Source organism: Parasteatoda tepidariorum, chromosome X2, assembly GCF_043381705.1.
Source record: "Parasteatoda tepidariorum isolate YZ-2023 chromosome X2, CAS_Ptep_4.0, whole genome shotgun sequence".
In the NCBI taxonomy this organism is placed as follows: Eukaryota; Metazoa; Arthropoda; class Arachnida; order Araneae; family Theridiidae; genus Parasteatoda; species Parasteatoda tepidariorum.
The window spans coordinates 43,761,724-43,768,550 of record NC_092215.1 but is presented as its reverse complement, the minus strand read 5'-3'; the positions used below and the strand labels follow the sequence as shown (position 1 = coordinate 43,768,550).

Below are 6,827 nucleotides of genomic sequence, written 5' to 3'. Positions count from 1 at the left end.
CTGGATTGAAAATGAATCGAAAAAAATGAATTCGTTTTTTAAGGCTAACGAATATTTAATGAACCGAAACATCACTTTCTGGTTTTTATGCATATATATAGTTAAAGAACATAATTTTTGCCATGAATTAAAATTTTTCAGCTTATTCCATTCCCTCTGTGATGCCACCAGGAAGTTTTGGCGGTGGTATTGATCCGAAAATCTACCCATAGAATTTTAATATAAAGGATATAACACTTTTTAAAAAAAATTTCAAACTAAATAATCAAAATTTCAAATAAATATTCAATGCTTTAAATTTAGTGCTTTCAATGTAAAGTTTTATTTTCTTTCTCTTATAATTTCAGCCACAGCTCTTCATCTTTAAGCAAATCTACCAGGAAGGAACAATTCAATTTTGAGATGGGCTCCTGATATTGCAAATGAAAATGGGAGAGGGGGTATCCCTACTTGCCATAAAAAGCCTATACACCGCAGAATACGACTCATCAAATACAGCAGACTATGAACAAATCCCCATCTTCCTAAATGTTGACAATAGTATACTCAAGACCAACCAGAATAAACAATGCACCAAGGCACTCCCTCACCGAACTGGATATAACTTGACTCTTTCCAGTAATTCTGAATACCATTTGAATTGGAGACCTCAAATCTAATCATTTCTCATGGGGCTGTGATAGAGCTTACAGAAATGACACCAATCTGTAGAAACTTGTCAATAGCTCACCTAGAACCAAATTGTATCCATTGACATCACAATCACAAACCTAAATGTATCTATAGCTGTTAGTGTAAGCCGCAAACATTCATCCGACTATCATCCATTGTATAATATCAGTTGGGTCTCCATAGTTGACGCATTTAATGAATTTCCACTGTCGCGAAAGATTATAAAACCAATTTTCTGAAGCTTCTTTCAGATATCAAAGTATTAATCAAACAGAGAAACTGGCACAGGAAAACCTATCAAAGAACCTTGGATACTTATTTTAAATAGAAGTGCAAATTCCATACAAATTTCCAAGAAGTGCCGATATCATGGCGGAAGACAATGAGTAGAGAAAATCAGCGATCTAAACACTGCGGACAATTCAATTTAGAAACTAGTAAAAGCATTTTGCACAGACAAACCAGTAAACAAACCACTCAAAAGCCCAAAGGACGTGTACGTATATACAACAGACAGAGCAGAAATCTTTGCAGATATTCTGAAAAATTAGTTTTGCACCACTAAAATCTTTGATAATGTTAACCATCAATAAGTCATCACTGAAGTCAGCACTTTTAACGCACAAACAAAGAACCTGATCCCATAGAAGAAACTGCAGAATTGAAGCTTACAGAAATCATCATAAGGTTGAAACCGAAAAATGCACATACAGTATGATTATATATAGATAATATAGATATAGATATATATTTAACATTTCTGATCTATAGTCAGGATCAGATGTTTTTTGTATTTAGATCTGCACCAATTTCGCTGCTTAATTAGTAATTTTATGTCAGGTGGGAGTTTGTATGGTAAGCCTTTCTGCTGATTACGGTATTAAAAGCATCAATTATTTCTTGTTGAATTTTTTCTAAATCTTAACCAAAATCAGGGGAGCTATTTCTATTTTTGGCGATGATTTTTTGAAGATAAGAGTGTTCTTGTAGGTATTCCAATTTGTGGTTGAAATTTGTTAGCTTTTCCTCTCAGGAGGAATGCCCAGAATGATCAAAACTGGAAAATGGTTCGATGAAAGTTCACTAATAAAACTAGCTACGATTGGTTCTTAAATATTTGTCAGTGAAAAATCAAGTATGTCATGTCCTTGGCTTCTGTTATTAGGAATTAATATAGGTGGGTTCAAATAGTGGTGTTACAATTAGTTCACATTTACTGACTAGGCTTTTTAGTTGTAGACCATTTAAGTTGCTTCTATAACATCCCCATACAGTGTGTTTGAAGTTAAAATCACCTGGCACTATGGTACCAGAGATACCAACTTTCTCCTGACAGTAGATTTATATTTCCGACTGGTAGTTTTTTAATGTATGATTCTTGCCATAGTAAATGCGATTTATAAGGTTTTTACTCAGCACCACTTCTAAATAAATCGAAGCCTTATTGGATACGCCACTTTCTTACAGTTAAGCCGTGTTGAGCCTTTTAAAAAGTGGGAAAAATTTACCGAAAATCTGCAAATTTTAGTTTGTAGTTTCTCTATCGTTTTTTAAATTATTTTGTCATACTTTGAGCAGTTGGCATCTATGTGGTATGAGAGAACTGGAATAAAATGAGATGAACAAAATGAATGATGTTTCATATGAACTTCTTTTAAATTATTTACATGTAGCGGTGTGGAAAATAATTTTGTAGAATATGGCAACCTTGAATCATGAGTGTTTATAGGTTGAAGTTATGCTAAACGGTAAAAAGTATAATAATTCCCTGTTTGTAAGTAATCAGGATATTCGTGTTCTCCATAACAAATTGGAATTCAAAAAATCTACGCCTAAATATGAAATCATGGTATCGTTTTTGATGCCATAAATGTAGCTAAAAGTAAAACATGCCCACATTAGCCCGTTGTGGACCAGGAAGATGTGGAGGTTAAGGCTTCACAATTTCGTAATCAACGGTATGATTGTGACAACGTGGTCAGTACAGACCACCTTTACTTCACAGACAAGCTGATATCCACCCATCTAGATGTAGGTGGTATTCAAATTGCCACTGGGGACCGAATCCCAGTCCGTCACAATGACAATTCAGTGCCTTAACCATTAAGCCATCGTGATTCAATAAAAGAAGCGAGAATTAGAAAATATTTACCTGTTATTTACAAGCTTAAGTACCCACTTATAAGATTATTTAAAAACGATAACTCTTAAAAGAAGAAAGATATGCAAACGAACTTAGATTCAGATATTAATAATCACCTTCATATATTTTAATATCAGAAATCTAATAAAAGGCTTTAACAGATAAGAATAAACAGGAAGAAAGATCTGGAAACCCGGAACAGTACAGATCAAAAAAAATTGTTTTTTAAAAAAAAAGAAAACGATATCAGGCCTGGAAGTAATGATTCATATCTAAATCTATATATTTTGACAAGGCGTTAAAATTTGATTGGAGAAAAAAATTATTATTTCAAAACCCCAGCGAAGATGAGCCAGAAAGTCAGAGTTCAAAGTTCAATCTGTTATCATTATTTTCGCCATCGGGGAATCCGTTCGCAAGTGCAATATAATTGGACCTATGGAACCAATGCCATCCTTTAAAACGCCTGTTCTCCTCGGTTCTGTACCTTGAATAGAATAAACTAAATCTCTTTGATTAGTGATTTAGAGCAATTGAATTGAGAACAGCCAAAGGTAAGCCATATATTCTTTTAGTTTTGTTTGCATACCTGCTAACTTTTAATCTTTTGGAGAAAATTTTCCCTAGTGGTGGTAAAATTAAAAATGAATTACAGTCATATGCAGAAATACATAACTGTCAACTTATACGCATTTTGTGTAAAATTTTGTCTTTATGTTTAAAATGGTAGCGAAATTTATGCTTTTCTTGAATTTCTAAATTTAATTTAGAGTGATTTCGGCCATCACTACATGCATTAATATTTATATAAATGCATAATAATTATACGTTGTTACTTTTGAATCCTTTGACAAAAATAAGAAAGTTCTTTGTGGTTATTACTGTAATTCAATTTTCATTTTACTACAACTGCAGAAAATCATCTTCGGAAAGATTTAAAGTTGGTAGGTTTGGAAATATATTTTTTAGTTCGTTAAAAGTTTATCGTATAATTATCATACTTTTCTGAATATGTTTAATTTATTTATTTTCAGTATTGAACAAAATTATTTTAAACTAAGTTTATAAATCCAAGAAATAAATAATAAGCATAGACTTTACTTTTACTTTAAGTATAAAAATAAAATTGTACTCAAAATGCGAAAAAATTGTAGTTATATGCTCGCATTTTTGAAGTGCGAACCCAGAATTTTTCCGCTGTTCTCGTAGACTTAAAAAAAATTTTAACTGAAGGACTTATTGTGAAATGTTAACAAGCAATTAATAAAAAAAAAACTTGTGGCATATTTACAATTCTGTTTAATTGATTGTATCTCGTTTTAAATACAACATTTACATTAAAATTGCTTGAATTATTTTTAAAACTTTTTGATGCTGATATATTCTCTTAAATTTTTAAAAATGATGAACTATTTATTCAGTATTTAAAATTTATTGATAATTTCTTTTAAAAAAATACTTTTAATTTTTGATATAACTTAATATATTGTGTTTTAGCATTACGCAATATTTTAAATATATTTATAATAATTCACATTAGAATTAAAAAATCTCAAATTTTGGATCATTTACTTAAATTGATTCATATATATTGGTACCATAAAATACAGTTTTTTATCTTAATATTACTATCAATTAAAAATATTCTCCTGGCGCTTAAGAACCCTAAAATTATATAGTATTCCTTTTATTAATTTGAAAAAAATTATGTATCAAAGTAAAAAAAAAAGCATCAGTTTCCTTAAAACAAATTAAAGTAAAATAGTTAAAGTATAGTTCAGGGGTGGCTAAGCTCCTTGATAGTCGAACTATTTTTCAAAATGTGAAATTTTTCACTAGCCGCAATTAAATACGTATTTAAAAGGTATGCCAAAAAGGTATTAAAATTTTTTTTTTACAGAAATTATATTTATTGAAAGCATATAAATAAAAGTGCAACACATTTAAACACATTTATTTTTCTTCCCTTGATAATTCTTTAAAATTTGGTGAATAGATGGTGACAGCATCTCAAAGAATTACTTCTCAGAAATTCTTTGAGATGCTGGTTAGTTAATACAGATCAGTGTTTGGATTTCACAAATTTTAAAGTGTAATAAAATTATTCACATAAGTATGTTGTTCCGAATATTGAAATAATTCTACAAGCAGCCTTTTTTAATTCAGGATACTTCGATTCTGGTAAAAATTTCCAAAATTCAGAAATCGACGTCGACTTATATTTTAATTGTAGAGCTTGATCTTCTTGCATCTCTATTAATTCTAATTCTCCAGATGCTTTTTGGAATATTGGAAATGGATTAATTGGAATTAATCCATTTTTAATATTCCAAATCCAATAATTCATTTCCATAATTATATTGGAAATGGAAAACTCACCTTGAATTATGCTAATTTCAAATGGATTCAGAAAAAAATTAAGAGACGATTTAAAATATTTCAAGTCTTGAAATCTATTTTGGAATTCCGTCAATATTCCTTTTAGCATTTTTATATACTCGTTGAGTTTTTCTTGTTTAATATTGGAAAAAAAAATTTTAATTCGAGGAAAATGACAAAACGTTTTATTTTTAATGTCCTTTTGAAAAAGTTGTAATTTAGTTTAAAAACTGAATATACACTGCGAGAGGTCAGATATTATTTTATCTTTCCCACTGCAATTGTAAATTCAGTGTTTGCAAATGTTCCATGACATCGGTCATCGGTTAAAAGCATAAGTCCTGTAACTACTCATCATCGTCTAATTCTGAATAGGTTATTTGCTTTTCTTTTAGAAATGCAGTTATCGGATCAAACAAATCTACAAAACGATTTAATGCATTGTAGCTAGATAGCCATCTAACGATGCAAAAGAAATTAATGTCATTTAAAAGTTCTTAGTCCTTTAATTCTTTAAGGAAATTTTTGAATTGTCGATGATTTTTTGCATTGGTGCGAATGTAATTTACAGCGTGTAACACTGTTTTTATAACATCCTGATATTTTAAATAGTTTGTAACGAGATGTTCTCGGTGAATTATGCAGTAAATCGGTATGAATTGTGGAATTTGAGAATCATCCCTTAAAAGCCCAATAAGACCGATTTTTTTACCCAGCATTGCCGGAGCTCCATCAGTTGTAATGCTTACAAGTCTATTAAGCACATCAAAATTTTTCATTGTGGAATCTAATGAATTTTTAATATCGATACAGCGGGTTGACAAGAGTCAACCCGCTGTATCGACCGCTTTAGTAGCGCTTCAAGAGAAGTGCTACTAAATCTAATAATTCTTCTTTAACAACGAAGTCAGGTGAAACAAACCGTGTGAAAACTGCCGTGCTTAATAAACGTGTGAATTGCGGAAGATCTGTGATATCTGTCAATTCGTCAAGGGCTAAGCTGAATGTAATACAGTTCTTCAAATAATTTTTTAAATTATATTCAAGAGATGTATCAATTGTAGTTATGCGTCGTTCGGTTGCGTGTCTTTCACATTTGTTGTCAGTAATTTGAAAGACATTTTGAAACACATACGGAACGATAATAATTTTTTGAAATATAATGGCACAAAAATGAAAAGGGAACTCAGGTACATTTATCGAGAGCGACAAATAATCCTTCAAAGAGCCGCATGTGGCTCGCGAGACGCAGGCTGCCCTCCCCCCCCTGTTATAGTTTTTCAAATTATAATGAAATTATGTTTCTTAGTTTAAGAAAATCGTTTGCAAGTTGAAGCAATGAATTATTGATTACGTATTCTAAGTTTAAGCAACAAGAGAACAAAACGAAACTAGATCTTATCTCTCGTTCCAATTCAGATACAGATACAATTTTAAAGAAAGCGAATAGTAATATTTTGTTGAAATAATTAAGGAAGTATCTAATCTTTCAAAGGTTTTGTTTCTCTGACTTCCTTAAAAATACAAATTTCAACTTGAAGCAACGTATTTTTCAACGTAAATATTTTATGTGAATTATTATTGCATTATGCATCTTTGTTTCTGCCAAAAATTAAACACTGTAATGATTCAT

General features: G+C 30.7%; 1 long non-coding RNA gene across 1 annotated transcript in view; it reads left to right on the top strand.

Moving 5' to 3' along the window:
* Window positions 1-2,286: 2,286 nt before the first annotated feature.
* Window positions 2,287-6,827, top strand: part of LOC107446035 (uncharacterized) — a 13,126-nt gene continuing 8,585 nt past the window's right edge. Inside the window, exon 1 of the long non-coding RNA XR_001584344.3 lies at window positions 2,287-3,369. This is a non-coding gene — a long non-coding RNA (uncharacterized lncRNA). The remainder of the gene's footprint in view (window positions 3,370-6,827) is intronic.